This window comes from Mobula birostris, chromosome 12 (assembly GCF_030028105.1).
Source record: "Mobula birostris isolate sMobBir1 chromosome 12, sMobBir1.hap1, whole genome shotgun sequence".
Classification (NCBI taxonomy): Eukaryota; Metazoa; Chordata; class Chondrichthyes; order Myliobatiformes; family Myliobatidae; genus Mobula; species Mobula birostris.
The window spans coordinates 100,003,726-100,024,825 of NC_092381.1; the positions used below are offsets into that span (position 1 = coordinate 100,003,726).

The 21,100-nt window shown below is 42.0% G+C and overlaps 1 protein-coding gene across 8 annotated transcripts in view; it reads right to left on the reverse strand.

The window, feature by feature from the left end:
• Nucleotides 1-21,100, reverse strand: part of LOC140206146 (rab GTPase-activating protein 1-like) — a 568,372-nt gene that overhangs the window by 65,542 nt on the left and 481,730 nt on the right. The gene's annotated exons all lie outside the window — the stretch shown is intronic.

Below are 21,100 nucleotides of genomic sequence, written 5' to 3' on the forward strand. Positions count from 1 at the left end.
GTGGCCCTACGTTGTGTGCAGTGACAAAACCCACAGTCAGAGGTATTACTAGTTTCTCTAACACAGACAAAGGGACGCAGAGAAATCCAGTGTGAAATGCATTTGACATTAACTAGGTAGCACTTTATTGCATGCCCATTAATCCACTTAATAGATTTGTTTTACGGGGAGGAGAGGCAGGACAAAAGTATTGTTTAATACAAACTAAGTTAGAATAAGGATTAGTAGTTCTGTTACAGGACAATTTGCCAAGGTCTGAAGTATTAAGAATATGCATTTATTTAATGCTTGTCACTATTTCTGCACATTCTGTAGTACTTGCTCAGCAAGTGAAAATTTTAATTGTAATACAGCTACCAATTTTCAAAAGTATTTCTTTAGCTAAGTCATTCTGTTTTAGTTACAAATATTAGCAAGGAATCTGGGCATGATGCTTTTGCTTCTCTTCATTATAGTGATGAAGGACTTTATATAATAATCACATGACATTGCGCTGGATTAACATCTCATCTGAATATCAGCATCTCCACTAACGCAGCACTCCTTCACTACCATATTTATTTAGAGATACAGTGCGGGATAGGCTCTTCCGGCCCTTCGAGCTGCACCACCCAACAACCCCTGACAACTGCTATTTAACCCTAATCTAATCATGGGACAATTTACAACAACCAATTAACTAACCAAATAGTATGTCTTTGGAGCAACACACATCAAAGTTGCTGGTGAACGCGGCAGGCCAGGCAGCATCTCTAGGAAGAGGTGCAGTCGACGTTTCAGGCCGAGACCCTTCGTCAGGACTAACTCATTTTGGAGTCTGGGAGGAAACTGGATCTCCAGAGAAAACCGATGCATTCCACAGTGCAGACACACACTCCTTACAGAGGACACCAGGACTGAACTCTGAACTCCGACACACCGAGATGTAAAAGCCTACGCTACAGTGGTGAATGTCAGCCCGGATTCCCTGCTCAACTGTCCGGTAATGCAGCACTCAATCTTTACTATACTGGAAACATGCCAAGATCCTCCAGTCATGTGTCTGATGTGGGGCTTGAACCCTCAACTCTCTGATGGAGATGCACATTTGCCAGTCATTGTGCAAAGCAGTATTTCCACTGATAATGTACCAAACAGGTGGCCGTTCTATACCTGCCAGAGTCCAATTCCACATTGTGAGTTGTAATTGGACAGAGGTGCAGCTCATAACGGAGCACGGGCTATCGGTACTACAGCTGAGATTTGCGGTATTCAGTGTCTCAACCACTTCTTGACATCTTGTGAAGTCACTGAGCTACACAGCACAGAAACAGGCCATTTGGCCCAACAGATGTTCAACACAACAGTTATGTTAAGTTAGCAGGAAGATAAAGTTGGTGGAATCCTGTTAAGTATCGGAGGGGAAGTGTTTCCTTCATGTACCATTGTTCAAAGACCATAATGATGGAGTCAATGGGAAGATTCAACGACCAGTTCAGTGAAGATTTGGGTACCTTAGCACATATTCCACTTCCACTAAGCCCCTATTCTCTAGGGTAGGTACACTGCTGCATTTAATGATTCCGAAGTCCTCTTCTACTCTAGAAAATTCTTTATTTTGGTTATAATCAGGTGTGATATTCAGATGTTGGAAGTCCATTCCATGAGGTGAGTGTTGAGAGTGCCAAAGGAAGGGATACTGACCAAGCTGGCCCTGACGGATATAGCTGGCTCTGCAACAGGCAGTGAGGGATGTCAGAGTAACCCAAAATTCAAACAAGGCCTTCACTCCAACTAGTCCATGCCAACCAAGATTCCCATAGACCTACTCACATATGCTCTTGTTTGGCCAATATCACTCCTGTCCATGTACCAGTACAAGTACTGTCTATATGTTGTTAATGCACCTGCCTCAGTCACTTCCTTTCAGATACTGACCATCCTCTGGGTGAAAAAGATGCTCTCATGCAAGAATGACTTTATTCTGAATAAAATCATTCTGACTATAGAACAACTCACATTCACCTTTACAGCGGCGGCACAGCAGCAGAAACTGGAAGCAGTTTCAAAGTCCAGGGAGTGCACATCTCACACAAACTCTCATAGTCCCGGACTACATTTCACACAATCAGGAAAGCTCACTAACACCTCTTCTGTCTGAGGCTGAAAAGAGCTGGACTATGTACGTCTGTACTCACATCCTTCTACAGATGTGCATTAGAGAGCATCCCGACACACTGCATCACTGTATGGTACAGAAACTGCACTGCAGTGAACAGGAAGGCTTTATAATGGGTATCACAAGTACCTGTCAACCCACCATCAAGGACATGTATACAGAAAAGGGCCAGCAGCATCAATATGGATTCCACACGCCCTGCTCATAGACTGTTTGTCCCACTCCCACCGAAGTCATATAACATCTACACTAGGACCATCAGACTCAAAAACAGTTATTTACCCCAACTAGTAAGGCTGTTCAATATCTCCACCCTCTACACCCCAAACCACCACTGCTTTATCACTTCATGTCAGCCACCTTTTGTACAGATAACTCCTGTGCCTGGTGTCACTTTATGGACGTGTAATCAATCTATGTTTATAAGCTATCTTATGCATTTGTATGTATTGTATGTGTTTTTATGATTACGTTATTTTTGTGCTAAATCCAATCTGGAGTAACAATTATTTTGTTACATTTGTATACTGGAAATGACACTAAAAAATCTTGAATGATTCTATACACCCCTATAAAATCAACCCTCTTTCACCTGTAGGGTTCTCAGTAATGTTAACTGCTCAGGCTAATGAAATGGCCTCTCTGTAATGTTAACTGCTGATGTAATGCTTTCTCTGTAGCAGCGATGTTTGGGTTATAACTACAGATAACGGATAGCTAATCAACAGGAGAGATGTTATTCTATCTTGTATGTCTGGGAACCAAGTTTTTGGCGGGTTTTCGGTCGAGGCGAGTGAGGAGGAAGAACCAGTGCGGGGAGCACTCAGTGACCATCGGACAGAGTCTATGGGAATTTGAGGGTCTGGAGGTTGGCGGTGTTTCGGCGGAGGCCGTTTAAGGAGGAACACCAGAGGCGTGAGCTCCAATGATTTTTGTGCACAAACTGTTCACTTTAATAAGAGTGGCGCCTTTTGTCTTTTATATTTTGTTTCTCTACTAACCACACAACAAAATAAGAGTTATAAAGTGTAATCATTTAATCGCTTGTTGTATACTGTCTGATATTTGCGTTGTGAGTTTGTGCTGGGGTACATTACACGGCATCCACCCAAACTTGAATGTCCTATTTGGCGGGGCCGATAGCTGATTCCCCTAGACGAATGTGCGGGCAAGCCGAGTGGGGGACACACCCATGCTCTAACAAATAAAGTCCAAAGCTGCTCAACTTTTTTCCATTCTCAGTCACTTGAGTCCCAGCAAATGGGACTAGATCAGGGAAACAGCTGAGGTCAGTTTGAATAAGTTGGCCCAAAGGACCTGTTTTTGGGCAGGAAACTCTGACTCTACAAAATTTCAAGAGGTAGCTGAGAGCACTGGATACAGCAATCCCAACTGTAGAACTGAGAACCTGTGCTCAGAGTAAACTGCACTTCTAGCCAAGCTGCTTCGATCTAATAACAACACTGGCATCTACCCCACAATTTGGAAACTGTCTACGCATGTTCCAATCACAAAAATTCAAGACAAATTCAAACTGGCCAATTACTACTCAATTAGTCTGGTCTTAATCATGAGCGAAACAATAGCATCTGTCATTGACGGTACAATTATGCAGGATATATAGTACCTACCAATAAGCTACTCACTAAGGCTCAGTTTGGGTTTCAATCCTTAAACCTTAGTAGGAGACAGGTGAGTGAGTTATGAGTAGTTCTGGATCCCTTATGTTAGGAAGGATGTGCTGAAACTGGAGAGGGTTCAAAGGAGGTTCACGAAAATGGTTCCAGGATTGAATGGCTTGTCATATGAAGTGTTTGATCGCTCTGGGCCTGTATTCACTGGAATTCAGAAAAATGAGGGGTGACTTCACTGAAACCTATTGAATGGTGAAATGCCTCAATAGAGTGGATGTGGCAAGGATGTAGAAACATAGAAAACCCACAGCACAATACAGGCCCTTCAGCCCACAAAGCTGTGCCAAACATGTCCTTATCTGAGAAATTACCAAGGGTTACCCATAGCCCACTATTTTTCTGAGCTCCATATACCTGTCCAGGAGTCTTTTAAAAGACCCTATTGTATCCGCCTCCACCACCGTTGCCAGCAGCCCATTCCACGCACTCACCACTCTATGCATAAAAAAAACAACTTACCCCTGATATCCCCTCTGTACATACTTCCCAGCACCTTAAAACTGTGCCCTCTTGTGCTAGCCATTTCAGCCCTGGGAAAAAGCCTCTTACTATCCACATGATCAATGCCTCTCATTCTCTTATACACCTCTATCAGGTCACCTCTCATCCTCCAACACTCCAAGGAAAAAAGGCTGAGTTCCCTCAACCTATTCTCATAAGGCATGCTCCCCAATCCAGGCAACATCCTTGTAAATCTCCTCTGCACCCTTTCTATGGTTTCCACATCCTTCTTGTAATGAGGTGACCAGAACTGAGCACAGTACTCCAAGTGGGGTCTGACCAGGGACCTATATAGCTGCAACATTACCTCTCAGCTCCTAAACTCAATCCTACGACTGATGAAGGCCAATGCACTGTATGCTTTCTAGCCACAGAGTCAACCTGCGCAGTAGCTTTGAGTGTCCTATGGACATGGATCCCTCTGATCCTCCACACTGCCAAGACTCTTACCATTAATACTATATTCTGCCATCATATTTGACCTACCAAAATGAACTACCTCACACTTACCTGGGTTGAACTCCATCTACCACTTCTCAGCCCAGTACTGCATCCTATCAATGTCCCGCTGTAACCTCTGACGGCCCTCCACACTATCCACAACACCTCCAACCTTTGTGTCATCAGCAAATTTACTAACCCATCCCTCCACTTCTTCATCCAGGTTTTTTATAAAAATGACGAAGAGTAGGGGTCCCAGAACAGATCCCTGAGGCACACCACTAGTCACCGACCTCTATGAAGAATATGACCCGTCTACAACCACTCTTTGCTTTCCGTGGGCAAGCCAGTTCTGGATCCACAAAGCAATTTCCCCTTGGATCCTATGCCTCCTTATTTTCTCAATAAGCCTTGCATGGGGTACCCTATCAAATGCCTTATCAAAATCCATATACACTACATCTACCATTATCAATGTGTTTAGTCACATTCTCAAAAAATTCAATCAGGCTCGTATGGCCTTTGACAAAGCCATGCTGACTATTCCTAATCATATCATGCCTCTCCAAATGTTCAAAAATCCTGCCTCTCAGGATCTTCTCCATTAGCTTACCAACCACTGAAGTTTCCTACAATGGGAGAGTCTAAGTCCAGAAGACACAGCCTCAGAATAGAGGAGTGTCCTTTTAGAACGGAGATGAGAAGACATTTCTTTAGTCAAAGAGTGGTGGATCTGTGGCATTTTCTGCCCAGGGAAACAGTTGAGGCTTCTTCACTGAATACATTTAAGAAACAGTTAGATAGGTTTATGGGGAAAAGGCAGGTAGATGGAGCTGAGTTTATGGACAGATCAGCCACGATCTTATTAAATGGCGGGGCAGGCTCGATGGGCCGGATGGCCTACTTCTGCTCCCATTTCTTATGTTCTTATAAGGGCTGAGAGGAAAATTGGATCAGCCATACTGAAATGGCGGAGAAGACTTATTGGGCCAAATGGCCTAATTCTGCTCCCACTTCTTATGGTCTTACAGAGTATTCAGACATGCAAGAAATGTGGCTACAAGAACAGTCAGAGGCTGGGTATCCTGTAATAAGTAATTCAGCTATGCTCACAATTTCTTCACCAGTTTTCAATTCCCTAGCTCGGATCACATCATTTTCACCACAGATGTTCAGTCTCTATCCCCCATCAAGAAAGCTCTCCACTTTTCTCTTGACAACAGACCGAACCAGTTCCACCACACTCCTTCAACTGGTAGAACCGGTTCTGATACTCAACGATTTCTCTTTCTGCTCCTCCCACTGTATTCAAAACCAGTGGGTAGCCATGGACACTTGTATGGGTTCCAGCAATGCTTGCCTTTTTGCTGGCTATGTGCAACAGTCCATTTTCCAAGCCTTTGCCGGTAATGCTCCCCAACATTTTCTGCACTATATTGATGATTGCATTGGTGCTGCTCCATGCACTGATGCTGAGCCCATCAATTTATGGCACTTCTCTTTGCTTTCTAGATTTCTCTGTCTACATCTCTGGGGACAAACTGTCTACTGATATCTTTTACAAACTTACTGTCTCTCACACAAATATCCTGACTATACTTCTCCCCACCCTATCACCTGTAAAAATGATATTCCCTTTTCTCAGTTTCTTCACTCCACTGCATCCGCTCCCAGTATGAGTCTTTCCCTTCTACGAAATCAGAGGTGTCCTTCTTCAAAAAACAGGGTTGCCCTTCCTCCAAAATTGATGCTACCCTCACCTGCATCTCCTCCATTCCTCAGACATCTGCACTTACCCCATCTGCCTTAACAGGTATAGTGTTCCTCTTGTCCTTACCTACCACCTCATGAGCTGCCGCATCCAGCACATCGTTCTCTAGAATTTCCACTACCTTTAACAGGATTCTACCGCTAAACATATCTACTCCCTCCCCCCATTTCCACTTTCCACAGAGTTCACTTTCTCCACGGTTCCCTTGTCCATTTGTCCCTCACCACTAATCTTCCTCCTGGTACTTATCACTGCAAGCAGAAGAACTGCCACACCTACTTATTCAGCTCTTCCTTCAACTCCATTCAGGGCACCAAACAGTCTTTCCAGGTGAGGCAACACTTCACCTGCAAATCTGTTGGTATCATCAGCTCACTGTATTTGTGCTGAACATGAGGCCAAATTAAACTAGCCCCATCTGCCTGCACAACTCATATCCCTCGATTGCCCACATTCTCATGCTTCTGAACTGCTACTATCATATCTGTTTCCACCAGCCTCCCAAAGTCATGAGTGACATTGGGATATTCTGTTTACAAGTAGACTTTAGTTATTAAAACATCCCCATATTCACCTCCATCAACACAAGAATTGATGTAAGCTCACTTTTCTCTTTTAGCCATTTGACTTCCTGACTGCAAAAACAGCTCATGGCTTTGAGTTTCCAAAGATGGCTTCTAAAAAGGTTTCTATTTGACCAAGCTACCCCTCCCCCAACCACCATCTTGATTAACTTTCAGCTTCCATTTTCTGAACAAAGTTCAGAAGTAAGTTGAAAAGAAGTCTGAGATGCACTAAAAGTGCATCAAGTCTGCTTGTTGAGTTCAACTAAAGGCATCTTGCCCCAATTAAGACTAGTAAACTGGAAGGCCAAAATAGCATGTAGGGCATTTACTTTGGAAACTGAGGGATAAATCAAGAATTTCCCTGTGACTTCTCTCCAGATACATCACACAAACAGTGTTTGTGCAGAGGCTGCAACAGCTGAATGGATGAGCCATCCTGCCCGTTGTCTCACTGGTGTTCCTCCTCCGTACTCCTTGGGAACTCCTAGCAGCAGCATTAGTGATTTGTTCCAAAACTGCATAAGGGTAACTCAAGTCACTTAGTAACCTTATGCAAGCTGACAAATATGGCAAGTGCAGATAATTGGAACTCAATCTTAGTTTCCATTTCTCTAACTCCAAACCTCCAAACTTGCAATTTTCCAATGGCATTGTTCCATAAACAGTACTTCTATAACATTTGTGTCTTATTCAGCGAGCAGATAACCCTAAAAACAGTTGTTAGAAAATGTGCTGACCAATCTTACAAATCATATTCTTTGCTGGGACAATATATTGGTACTTGACAAAACATCGGGTCTCTTGGCTGTTGATTTCAAATATTTAGAATTAAGGAACAAACTATGAACATCACAGTTTATTAATAATGAAACACTGAATGTTTTATTTAGCCTTTATTTCTTCCAACAACCACTGACAAGTTGGTGATTCCAGAATGATCATGGCAAGTTTTGTTAATTACTTGACATGCTATATGTATACGTTGTACAAGTTTGTCAAATTTCATAAAGGAACATCTACTTTGTTGGCAGTTAGATTGGAGTGTTAAACAATCCAAATGACAAATATGACATTTACTGGAAACTTAAAACAAAAATAAAGAATCTAAGAAATACTCAGATAGCATCTGAGGAGAGTGATCATCGCTGTTTCAGGTAATTGGCAGGCACAGACATATCTGCAGAACTGCCTAAGCTATAATCAGCATGCCAGCAACTGCATCCACCACTCACGTTCTATCCTAGACACAACATAGTGGAGTGCGTAGGTTGCTGACCCCAAATGTATCTGATGCCCCAGCTTTTGGCCAGTATTTGAAAACTTGTTCAGGCTTTCATTAGGAAGGTAACTATTATTCTAAACTTTATTTTAACATATAATGTTTCCAATCATTTTATCTTTGTACATATGTTTCTAACTGATTTATTTCATTCTTTAATTTAGGAGTACTGTGTGTAATTCTGGCTGCTGCATTACTGGAAGAATATAGAGGCTTTGGAGAAGGAGCGGAACAGGTTCATCAGGATGTACGTAATTTGTGAAAGTGGCAAGAGGTTGGTGGAAAAGGCAGTAGTCATGCCTGCTTTCATCAGTTGGGGCACTGAATACAAGAATCAGGATGCCTTGTTACATCTGTACAAGACATTGTTGTAACCATACTGGGCCAATTGTGTGCGGTTCTAGTCACCATAAAAGACCCAAAAGGATGTTCCTGGGACTGGAGGGCTTGAGTTACAAGAAGATACCAGATAGGGTAGGACTGTTTCCTTATGAGTGAAGAAGGCTGAGAGTTGACCTTATAGAGATTCATAAAATCATGAGGGCCATTCGTAGGATTGATAGTCACAGTCTTTCTCACAGGGTTGGGGAATCTAAATCATAAGCCATAGGTTATTGTAAAAGGGGGCCAGAGGGGCAAGTTTGTCACACAAAAGGTGGTATATATAATGACAAGCTGGTTAAGGAAGTGGTTGAGGCAGGTACAATAACAACATTAAAGAAACAACTGGACAGGTATATGCATAGGAAAGTTTTGAGGGATACAGGCCAAATGTGGGAAAATGGGACTAGCGTAGATGGACAACGTGATTGGTATGGATGAATTGCAGCAAAGGGCCTTTTTCTGTGCTGTATGACTCAATGATTTTATGAATCGTTAGGAACCCTATAACCTGTACATTAGATCTGGTGTGGAATAAATCTGATGACCTAGCCTGGTACTGTCTGTAGTGTGACCAAAGGAAAAATCCTTGTTCAAATTTAACCATCTGTGGTCTGCAGCATGTGTCCCAGTTCTTAGAAGGTGAGAAACAAGGTAAGGATATAGTTAGACCATACTGCATTGATGTCATGTGCAACAGTGTAACCTCTGTAAACTAAAGGTTAAGAATTTAGTAGTTTCAACTCCAAAATAATGAGCACGTGATTTGTGTGGCCAATGGTGTGCAAAGGAAGCTTCTCTTTAGAGAGTAATCCCCTTGTGGCTGCTGCTACACTACATAATAAACACCTCACAGGAAAACAGAGAGACCCTGGGAATCAAGGGTGATTTGTGTCCTCTCTAGTTTTGAAGTGACGATGAAGGAACGGGTGGGGCAGGATTCGGCTAGTTTGATAGGCAAATCGGATAACATGCGAGGTGAAACACTCCTTCCTCTGTTCATACAGTGTTCCTTTGTGCTCTTGATACTGGAGGTTCTCCATGCCTTTCCACCAAGTAGTCCCCAGTTAGTAGCTCTTAGAAGTCAGAGGGGATACTGCATTTTTCAAACTCAGAGCGCATAATAAATCAACTTCTCTATCCACCTTCTAATCTCTCCCCATGATAAAACTCCAAAGAGTGTTCCACAGCATCTCCCGAGGATGACGAGTAGTATTTTCTGAACTTCTGACAGTTGTTTGCAGTATTTTTTTCATGGCTACTTCTCAAGGCTAGAATTGCTAAGCTTTAAGCTGTGACACTTCCCCTGCTCTAGAATCTGTCAGAACAACCTGCAGTGGTCTGGAGCTGGCACACTAACTCTTTCTCCACAGGCAGTACATAAGGTGATCTGCTGCTGGATCTAAGGCAGGTTTCAACATTTTTAAGTTTCTTTCAAATTGTTTCAATTTATCGGATTGTCAAATGTTTTTATTTTAAATTCTTCAGTTTTTAAAATGACTTTTTAAACCACTCAGTAACTTGACTGATCTCTAATGGTCTGAGTAGTTATCGAAGGGCTCCACCATCTATCACCAGGCAGGAGGTACAGAAGCTTGAAGTCCAACACTATCAGGTTCAAGAACAGCTACTTCCCTTCAACCATTTAGTTCTTAAAACAACTTATACAACCCTAATTACTACCTCAGTACAGCAACAGTGGACTTAGTTTTTTGGTTCCAATTATGTTTTTTTCACGTATAATTTTGTTTATATTTATCTTGTGAACACTGCTCTATGCCTGTGATGCTACTGGGGAATGTATGACCTGCACAAAAAGAATGGGTTACAGCTGAACCTGAGGAGGATCAACATCTTTGTGGACAGTTATTCTACAATTGTTGGGGAGGGTTTAAACTAATTTGGCAGGAAGATGGCAACTGGAATGATGGGGCAGTTGGTATACAACCAAATGTTGTGTGTAATGAGACTGTGAGGAAGGACAGGCAGATGATAGGGCAACATTGCAGTCAGTGGGATGAGTTGAAGTGTAACGGGGGCAAAATCATAAAGGGTGATGAATACAGGACCGAAGGTGTTATATTTGAATGGCTGCAGTATACGGAATAATGTAGATGATCATATAGTGCAGTTAGAGATTGGCAGGTATGACGTTGTGTGCATCACTGAGTCATGGCTGAAAGACGACCATAGTTGGGAGTTTAACATCAAAGGATATACCTTGTATCAAATGCACAGGCAAGTAGGTCGAGGGGGTGGCGTAGCTCTGTTGGTAAAAAATGAAATCAAATCCTTAGAAAGAGGTGATAGAGGTTTGGAAAATATAGAAACTTTGTGGGTAGAGTTAAGAAATCGCAAGGCTAAAAAGCCCTTGATGTGAATTATATACAGGGCTTTGATGTGGGATATAAGTAACAATGGAAGGCATGTAAAAAGGGCATGGTACAATAGTCATGTAGGATCTCCATATGAATGTAGATTGGGAAAATCAGATTGGTGCTGAGATAGAATTTGTAGAAAGCCTTCAAGATAGCTCTTTAGAGCAGTTTGTGGTTGAGTAGTCTAGGACAATTCTGGATTGGGTATTGTGTAATGAAGGATTAGGGAGTTTAAGGTAAAGGAACCCTGAACGATCATAATATGAAGTTTGAGAGGGAGAAGATAACTGAGATGTATCAGAATTACCGAGGCATAAGTAAGGAGGTGGCCAAAGTTGATTTGAAGGGGACACTAGCACGGATGATGGCAGAACAGTAATGGTTGGAGATTCTTGGCAGCAATTTATAAGGCACAGGGTAAATACTGTACATCCCAAAGATGAAGTAGTATTCTAAAGGGAGGTGACGCAACCATGGCTGATATCTGTTGGATGGAAGTGACCAACAACTCTGATAGAGGCAGATGCCAAGTTTTTAAGCTCACCAGTGGGAGGTGGTGCTTTAGCACTGCTGGCCCACACCTCGAGGGAGGCTTGATCATATGCGGGCCAAAACTCCTGAAGACAGGTGGCAGATCAACTGATGATCCCACTGGTGATAGCACAGGACAGTTAACATCTTAGTCCACTTGTATTTTGTAACTCAGTAAAAATTAGAGAGAGGTTAAAGGATTCAAAAGCTTTTTAAAACCAACAAAAGACAACTTAAAAAGCTTAAGAAGAGAAAAGGTTAAATATGAAGGCAAGCTAGCCAAAAATATAAAAGAAAATACTTAGGGAAGTTTTTTTCAGATTATATGAAGAGTAAAACAGAGGACAGAGTGGATATTGGACCGCTAGAAAATGATGCTGAAGAGGTAGTAATGGGGACAAAGAAATGTTGGACGAAGTTAATAAATACTTTGCATTACTCTTCACTGTGGAAGACACTAGCAGTAAGCCAGATATTCAAGACTGTCAGGGGCAGGAGTGTAGTTGCAATTACTAAGCAGGAGGTGCTTGGGAAGCTGAAAGGCTTGTAAGTAAATAATGTTGAGTTCTATTCATTGGGCCTGCACATGAGGAGGTTGGGTGGAATTGTGGGTAAAAAATGGCAGCTTAGTGTATTAAATGTGAATGGAGAAAGCAAAGTTGTTAAAACGAAAGAAAATCTTGTCTTTATTGTTTGAATGTTACCGATGATAGCAGAGGATGGTTTCCAATTTCAGGATCCTGCTGGCATTTGATGAGAACAAGCCTTACCAAAGCCGGGAAAATGAAATTGGAATATGGACTCGTGTTATGGAGCTTGAGAAGAAGCAGGCCCTTGTAGATGTACTGTCGCTTTCGGAAAGAGCAAGAGAAATCATGATGGGAATCTTGGTGGAAGACTTGAACAAGGTTGACGGTGTGACTACGCTAATAAATGCACTTGATTCAGTTTTTCTGAAGGAAGAAAAGGATCAGATTTATGAGCCATATTTAGAATTAGACAAAATTTCCAGAAACCCTTCTATAAATATGATTGATTATATTACTGATTTTGAACAAAAGTACAGTCATATGCTTAAATACAGAATGGAACTTCCCGATGCAGTATGAGCATTTAAATTGCTGGATAGTGCATGTGTAGACATAAAGGATAGACAGCTAGCATTGACTGCATGTACAAAACTTAAATTTGCATCTCTGAAATCGGCGCTGAAGAGGATTTTTGGAGAAAAAGCTGCCAAGACAAGTCAGGATTAGTTTGCGTCAGGAAACTACTGCTGTTATGCAACTAAAGAGAAGCAGGAGTAGGTCCCAGAGCGATCAGACAAGGGTGCTATTACCTGACACAAATCCACTAGATAGTACGGTAGGAGATCGAAATGTGCAGTTTATCAAAATACTTATCACTGGGCAAAAAAACTGTCCACATATAACCAAACAAGTTAAGTTGAATGAAGAAAATAACAACTCTGAAAATTTAGAGTGCCTTATTACATTGTTTCCAAAGGAATTGTTTGCTAGTGCAGAGACATCTGATACAGAGATTTTGATGATAGAACCTCTAGCATCTGCTGTTATTGATACAGTATGCACATGCACAGTGTGTGCAGAAAGTGGCTTGAAAGCTATGTAAGTGAACTAAACCAGAAAGAAGTGCATAAACTAGTGAACCCAGAAACAAAGCATTAACATTTGGAGATAAAAAGATTGTACATTCTACCAAAAGGGTGAAAACTCTTGTAAAAATAGGGCAGACAAAATGTTACATTGAAACTGAGGTGGTAACAGTGAACATTCCATTACTCCTGAGTAAAACTTCCCATAAGAAAGCAGGGGCAGTTTTGGATATGGAGAATGATCAAGCAACGATGTTTCCACAGCCAGTGTCTCTTGAGCTTACCAGACATTACTGAGAATCAATGTGAGAATGAAGTGCTAACTGTCACAGGGAACATGACCCCAGGTGAGAAACGTAAAGTGTTGCTCAAGCTTCACAAACAGTTTGGACACGCTTCAACTGATGACTTCAGAAACTGCTCACGAGTTCAGGAAACAAAGATGCAGACTATTCTTCCATTCTAAAGCAGATAGTTGACAGCTTTGAGACATGCCATAAGTTTGTAAAGCCCAAACCCAAGTCTGCAGTTGGTCTGCCACCAGTGTCTGAATAGAATGAAACGTAGACCTACATGAACTTGAGCGAAGAGTGCGGTGTGTCCACATTATTGATGAGTTCACACATTTCAGTGCTGATAGCATTGTAAACACAAAGAAACTCTTAGAGATATTAAAAAAACATCATCTATTCCTGGATAAGTGTGCATGGTCCACCTTGGAAAGAATTCAGAAATAATGATGGCAAATTTAATAACGATGAATTTGGAGAACTTCAACATTGAAACAAAGACAACAGCAGCATACAGTCCTGGAGTAATGGACTTATGGAGCAACACAATCAAACGCTTACCAAAATAATGCTGAAGGTAAAGAAGATCAACTGCTGTGACTGGAACACAGCCCTGGATTTAACCCTTATGGTGAAGAATACTATGCACAATATACATGGCTATAGCCTGTATCAGTTGGCGTTCGGCCAGAATCCGAACTTCCCCTCTGTACTGGTTGACAGGCCACCTGCTCTAGAGGGCACAAGGAGTGAGTGGGCTGGGAAACATATTTCAGCACTACACTTCCAGGAAGGTTTTCACTGAGGCAGAGCGTCCAACTCTCCTTTGGAAGCCAAGGGCTTTGACCTTTTCGAATAATTTGGCACATAAGAATTTGTCAAATATCTTGTCAAAATCCATGCATGTATAATGCAACAAATGTGCTACTCTCATTACCGAGTCCATTTACATTCTCAAAAAACCCATCCAGTCAGATACAATACTCTGTGAAACTCCACAATGCCTGTTGGTGACCAACCCTTCTAAATACATTTCCTCAATTTAACCCAATAGTTTGTTCACCAGTAGGCAGAGTCTTTCCTTTGCTTCTACTCAGAGAGACAAGCACAGAAAAAGGCTCTTCAGTTCACTGAGTCTGTGATGACCATCAACTACTTGTCTAGACTAATCTTACTTGAATCCTATTTTACTCTTCCCACATTCTTATCAAGTCTCCACAGATAATACCACTCACCTACACATACACACAGACACACACACACAATGGTCAATTAACCTGCCAATCCTCACATAGATAGATATACTTTATTGATCCCGAGGGAAATTGGGTTTCGTTACAGCCGCACCAACCAAGAACAGAGCATAAATATAGCAATACAAAACCACAAACAATCAAACAACAAAATGCAAACTATGCCAGGTGGAAAAAGGTCCAGGACCAGTCTATTGGCTCAGGGTGTCTGACCCTCCACGGGAGGAGCTACAAGTTCGATGGCCACAGGCAGGAACGACCTCCCATGCCACCCAGTGTTGAATCTCGGTGGAATGTGGCCGAAGTCCATCAGTAAAAAGTTTTGGATGTGGGAGGAAGGCAGTGAGGCAATGCACATGGTCTCCGGAGAACTCAGATCCCTGGCGCTGTGAGACAGTAGCTGCACTAGATCTGCCACTCTGTCAATCCTGATTATGTTCAGAAACTCCTTCCAGGTGCTGACCTTTTCTGGCAATCAGCCTTCAATTCTGCCCACTGCCTAAAATTCCAGCAACACCCAGCAGGTTCTAAAAAAAGATGCACTGGACCAAAAAAGGTGGCTGTCTGTCACTTCCCATCTGAGGATAAAACTAGTCAAAAGAACGCAAGGTCTTCCTGGGCAAGATGGCTTGCATTGCTCTCAAACAGTAAGTGGCGTACAGAACACCCAGGGTTATGGCCACAGACAAGAGCTCCTTGTTAACCTTCCCATCTGTGCATCTGAAGGTGAAGATTTCAGTGACAATAAATGACCTACACAGGGAGGACTCTTCCAGCTCCATTATTATTGAAGTTAAATGGAGTGAGTTGTGGATCTAATTGAAAGTGTGGCGGGTTTAGAGTCAATGGTTTACACTCTGGATATTCAGTAGGAACAGTGAATTCTCATAATTCCGACCTCTGTCCTCAGGCATAGTAGCATACACATCAGGAGGGGTGGACGGGGTGAACCAATTATTTGTTGGTAGGATGCAACACAATGATTTGAGGAGTATAAATAACTACAGGAACCACTCAAAGGAATCAGGTGAGAGAAATTTCAGTCAGTTCATTTTTGATCTGGAAAATGTCTTCCAGCAAGATCCCTCTGTTTTTTAAAAAGTTTAAGAGACAGTTACGGATAACTAGAAAAACATACATAGGCAGGGACAGATTGTCAGCTGCAAAGAAATTGACAATCTGTCCTTACCTCCCACACAAGAGTAAAATGGGATTACAAATCCCTGACATTGGGCAAACAGGGCACAAAAAGATGGGAATATAATTACATGAAACACTATGTTGCTCAGGCAATTGGTCAGTTTGTAAGCATGAGAGCACTTTAATCCAAGGGTCTCCATTCTAAGAACAGAATGGTGAAGGAAACTGCTGAGCACAAATTATTGAAAGTGAGACTGGCACGGCCCACGAATGCTGGTCAACAGAGCAACAGTCATGATGAAAGCCAAATGGACAACTGAACAAGTAGCTGGATAATTGAACAATTAGGAGAAGGGCATTGAAATCAACAGGAAGCATAAGACTCAGATATTTAAACACAGGAGGAAACACGAGACCTAAACACAAATGTGTTCATAGAGTAAAACAGCCCAACTCATTCATGCTGACCAAGCTGTCCACGTTGTGGGATACTCCCATTTAACCATGTTTGCAGAGAGGTGCGTTTAGGCCATAAGACCATAAGATATGGGAGCAGAATGAGGCCATTTGGCCCATTGTGTCTGCTCTGTCATTTCATCATGGCTGACCCATTTTTCCTCTCAGCTCCAATCTCCTGCCTTATCCCTGTAACCTTTCATTCTCTGACAAATCAAGAATCTATCAGTCTCTGCCTTAAATATACCCAATGATGGCCTCCGCAGCCACCTGTGGCAATAAATTCCAAAGATTCACCACTCTCTGGCTAAAGAAATTTCTCCTCATCTCTGTTCCAAAAGGATACCCTCTATTCTGAGGCTGTGTCTTCTGGTCTTAGACTCCCTCACCACAGGAAACATCCTCTGCACATCCTCACTATCGAGGCCTTTCAACATTTGATAGGTTTCAATAAGGTCACCCCTCATTCCTCTGAATTCTAGTGAGTATAGGCCCAGAGCCATCATATGATAAGCATTTCAATCCTGGAATCATGTACATGAACCTCTTTTAAACCCTCTCCAATGTCAGCACATCCTTTCTTAGATAAGGGGCCCAAAACTGCTCACAATACTCTGTGAAGCCTCACCAGTACTTTATAAAGCCCCAACATTACATCCTTGCTCTTATATTCTAGTCCTCTTAAAATGGATACTAACATTGCATTTAAAGGAAGCTCTCAGATGAAGGCCCACTAATGTTTATAAACCAACTGATTGCCTGAGCAGCATAGTTCAATGTAATAATATTCCCATTTTTTTGTGCCCTGTGAGGACAGGTTGTTTCTTAACCAACTTCTCATGGTGCTCAGACGTGATGGTTCTGCTGAGCTCCTGCTCATTCAGTTTGGAATATCTCATGGTGAAGTGCTTCCTAGACTACCTGTCCCGAGACTTCACTGGTTGGTAGTCTATACTGAATTGAATTGAACTGACTTTATTTCTTACATCCTTTGTATACATGAGGAGCAAAAATCTTTACGTTACATCTCCGTCTAAATGTGTAATGTGCAATCACAGTAATTTATAATAATATTATGTCCAACAGGATAGTCAATATAACATAGAAATACAGTTGCATCAGCATGAATTAAACAGTCAGTTGGCCTGGTGGATCCCATCTCAGATGGATATGAAGCCTGCACTCATTGCACTATACCCTGTGGTCAACAGCTTTGAAATGGGGTATCCAGTTGCCCTCTTCATGATTATCAGTGATGCCAACAGGCCAAATGAGTGTGTCACCAAATTACAACCAGCACATTTCCTGTCGCACCAGGGGCCCAAACAGTGACACAACAATGGTTCTGACGATCATTGCTGTAGAACCATTAAAGATGGTGACCAAGCCACTCACCACCCCCACTCCCCCACCCTGACCACACTTTTGTAAATCAGATCACCAGGCTGTACTCCTATTTTCTGCATACATATAGAAGCTGAAATGGGAGGATCTGATACAGAAAGTAGTGCAGTGCTGTAGAAGAGCTTTTGTGACACAAGCTTTGAGTCTATGCTCAAAGACTCAGTTGCCAGCCTCGATGAATATATCATTACCAGTGTGAAATTTATCAAAGAAGTGTCTGTTTGTTTGTTTGTTTATTTATTTAGAGATAAAGTGTAGAACAGGCCCTTCTGGCTCAACAAGCCACACCTCCCAGCAACCCACATATTTAATCCTAGACTAATCACAGGAAAATTACAATGAACAATTAATCACCTACTGGGTATATCTTTGGACTGTGGGAGGAAACCAGAGCACCAGGAGAAAACCCATGTGCTCATGGGACAGATGTACGAACTTCAAATTGAACTCCAAACTCTGATGCCCCCGAGCAATAACCACTACGTGCCCATAGCACATCACAATGTTGTGAACAGTGTACCAAAGAGGACAATCTGGGTGCTCCCAAACTGGAAACTTTGGGTGAACTCGGAGATCCACTCCCCACTGACCTAAGCTTTACAAAAAATAATTGAGATACAACCTCTGTAAATCTATCAGACATCAAAAGACAATACCAGTCTGAAATTGAGTCACAGACTGGTCATCAGTTGTGGCAGGGCTTACATGCTATAATGGGCTACAAAACAAAGTCGGGCAACATCAACAACAGCAGCACAACCCTTCCTGATGAGTTTAACACATTCTATCCACGTTTTGGGCAGAAGGGGAATGGGTATATCATCCACTCCAATAGTCTCTAACGTACCTGAACACAGAATCACCTTTGCAGATGGAAATCTGTCTTCCAGAGAGTGAACCCACAGTACGAACCTGACCCAGATGGTGTCCTTGCTGTGCCTTAGATTCTGTGCAGATCAGCTGGTGGGGGTATTTGTAAACATTCTTAACCTCTCCACACTTCAAATTGTGGTTCCACCAGCTTTCAGAAAACCACTATCATCCCAGTACTTCAGAAATATAAAATAACCTGCATGGTAGCAGAACAGTTAGCGCAATGCTATTACAGCTCAGGGGATCAGAGTTCGGAATTCAATGCCAGCATCCTCTGTAATAATCTCTGTACATTCTCCCCATGGGTTTTCTCCAGGTGATCCAATTTCCTCCCACAGTCCAAAGACATATCAAGTACGTTAATTGGTCATTGTAAATTGTCCCATGATTACTTAGGGTTAAATTGGGGTTGTTGGGGGTTGTGGAGTGGTGTGACTTGAAGGGCCCAATTGTCCTAATCCCCACTGTATCTCTAAATAAAAATAAAAATAAATAAACAACTGATATTGAATTCTCCAGCTTCAGCTAACTCACCCTTCTGTAGCAGAATGGACAAGTTTGCCTGCCATCATTTTGGTTCAGTTGTTTGTTTCCTACTGGCAAAGGCTGGGTCGCAGGATACATCACACAACACTACAAAGGAGCATAATATGCTGGTAACTGCCACTGAATAATTTGGTCTCACTGTATCAGAGACATTTCCTCCATTCTACCCACCCCTGCCACACTTTCTCTGATACTAAAAAGTAAATTGTTTTCTTTCTGACATGAAATGTTAACTGTTCTTCTCTACAAATAGTGCCTGGTTCTGCTCAGCATTTCCAGCATCTTGTTTTTATTACAATGCCAATATTTTTGATTGTGGACTTGCAAACGAAGCAGAAAATGAGAGGCCTGGGCTCCAAAACACAGCAAAAGAACTCAAGATGTAGGCACCTAATGAGACTTGGGCAGCTAAACACAAGTAGGAACACAGGACTCACACATTAAAACAAAAATACCTCAGGCACCATAATACAAGAAGAAATACATAACTCGATCATCTAAACAAAGGAGGAAACACGTGACTCGGACACCCAAAAAACACAGGAAGAAACACAAGAGACTTGGGTGCCTAAGCATTGGAGGAAATGTAAGACACAGGTATCTAAACACAGGAAGAAACATGAGATTCTGGCACATGGGACACAACAGGGTACATGAAACGTGTACCAATAGGCATTTGTCAGTTAGCATAGACATGGTTGTCTGAAGGGCCTGCATTTGTGTTGTGTGATTCCATGATTTTATGACATATAGAACCCACAGTGGTAAGCATGTGACACAGATTAAAACACAGCAAGAAACATAAAACAGACACCTACATACAGCAGGAAACACATGATGGGGTCAGCTGGACACAGCAGGAAACACCAGTATTGGCCATCTAAACACAGCAATATTTGGTCAGGTACACAGCAGAAATACAAGATGCGTATCGACAAAATCACAAGACGTGCATCTATACGCAGCAAGAAACAAGACAGCCTAAACACAGCTAAAAACACATGAGGCATGGCACCTAAATGTATTTTGTTGGCAACAGCAGCTGAAAGAAGCAAAAAAAGAAACCTGAGCAAATAAGCACAGAAGGCAACATAAGACAAACACAACTAAACAGAAGGATACTCAAGACTCAGGACTCAAGCAATCAAAGGCAATGAAGCAACTTGGCCACTTTAACAGAGCAAGGCAATGTAACAAAACATCTGACACCAATAATCATTGACACTGAAAGTGTGTTTCAGCCTAGTATCTTTATTGTGCTTTAAAAGTTGTAATAATTTATAAGTAGCTTCACTGGAGCTTTATTAAACAAAACTTAATGTATCACTGGATGTGAAGATATCTGGAATAATGACTAAATGATGGCCAAGAGGTAGGTTTCTTTTGGAGCATCTGAAAGTGGTTTGGAGAGCTTGAGAAAGTGAGGAAGTGAGCCAAGATGAGTTCAAAGAAATCTGCTGGAGACCGACCGCAGTACAGGAAATATGCTATTAAACTAGGAAGAGTGCAGATAAAATTTAACAAGTTGTTGCCTGGACTTGGGAGCCTTCATTACAAGGAGTGATTGCGTAGACTAGGACTTTATATGATAGAGGTACATATTACCATCATGATGGGCAGACACAGTGAAAGCAGAGCCTTTTCCCAGGGTGTATGTTTAAGTTCACAGGCAAGAGATTTAAAATAGATATCATGAGCAGCTTCTTCACACAAAGGATGTATGTACTTGGAATGAGCTGCCAAAAATGGTTGAGGCAGCTACATTAACATTTCAAAGCCATCTGATAAGTATGTGTATAGAAGTTTAGAAGGCCGTGAACGAA